This window comes from Durio zibethinus, unplaced genomic scaffold (genome assembly GCF_047325235.1).
Source record: "Durio zibethinus cultivar Kanyao isolate XHJ-2024 unplaced genomic scaffold, ASM4732523v1 HiC_scaffold_2, whole genome shotgun sequence".
NCBI lineage: Eukaryota > Viridiplantae > Streptophyta > Magnoliopsida > Malvales > Malvaceae > Durio > Durio zibethinus.
In genome coordinates, this window is record NW_028323043.1 from 2,063,323 (window position 1) to 2,064,662 (window position 1,340).

Consider the following 1,340-nt stretch of genomic DNA (forward strand, 5'->3'; position numbering starts at 1 on the left):
AAAAACGAAACAATAATTGTACTTAGATCAATTCACACCTAATAGATTAGGATTTTATTCAATTAGGAACGTATCATAAAAAAAAAATTCCTGGTCGGGTCAATAAGATCATGAAAAGCATTTCGATTTATTTATCTCTTATTTTACATATAATGGATTTGCCTGGACCAATACACGATTTTCTTTTAGTTTTTCTGGATCGGGTCTTATATTAGGGGGCCTGGGAGTGGTATTACTTACCAATCCAATTTTTTCTGCCTTTTCATTGGGATTGGTTCTTGTTTGTATATCCTTATTCTATATTCTCTCAAATTCTCATTTTGTAGCTGCTGCCCAGCTTCTTATTTATGTGGGAGCCATAAATGTTTTAATCCTATTTGCTGTGATGTTCATGAATGGTTCAGAATATTATAAAAATTTTAATCTGTGGACCATTGGGAATGGCCTTACTTCGTTGATTTGTACAAGTATTCTTGTTTCGCTAATTACTACTATATTAGATACATCATGGTACGGGATTATTTGGACTACAAGATCAAACCAAATTATAGAACAAGATTTGATAAGTAATAGTCAACAAATTGGAATTCATTTAGCAACAGATTTTTTTCTTCCATTTGAATTCATTTCACTAATTCTTTTAGTTGCTTTGATAGGTGCAATTGCTGTGGCTCGTCAGTAATAAATCTTTCTAACTAGGAATAGCAAGCAATCCAAATTAAACTTTTTTCTGTCTTATCGCATCTATTTTCCTTGAATTCTTGTTCGTGTATAAAATATAAAATAGAAATTCGTTTATTCGAGATATTTCCAATATATTCTTTTTGTTATATTCTATTCTAGTCAATCAAATCCGTTGAATTATTGTTCATATTAAAATGAATCGAAATTGATAAGGAGTTGGTCAATGATGCTCGAACATATACTTGTTTTGAGTGCCTATTTATTTTCTATCGGTATTTATGGATTGATCACGAGTCGAAATATGGTTCGGGCCCTTATGTGTCTTGAACTTATACTGAATGCGGTTAATATAAATTTTGTAACATTTTCTGATTTTTTTGATAGTCGGCAATTAAAAGGAAATATTTTATCAATTTTTGTTATAGCTATTGCAGCCGCTGAAGCAGCTATTGGATCAGCTATTGTTTCCCTCAATTTATCGTAACAGAAAATCAACGCGTATCAATCAATCAACTTTGTTGAATAAGTAATATTAATAATATTAAATTATAAGATTCACCAATTTGAATTAGCATGTCCAATATGTTGGAATCTACATCATGTTTTCGAAAACGTAAGAAATCAAAGTATCTTGGTCCTTTCTTATGAGTTGATCC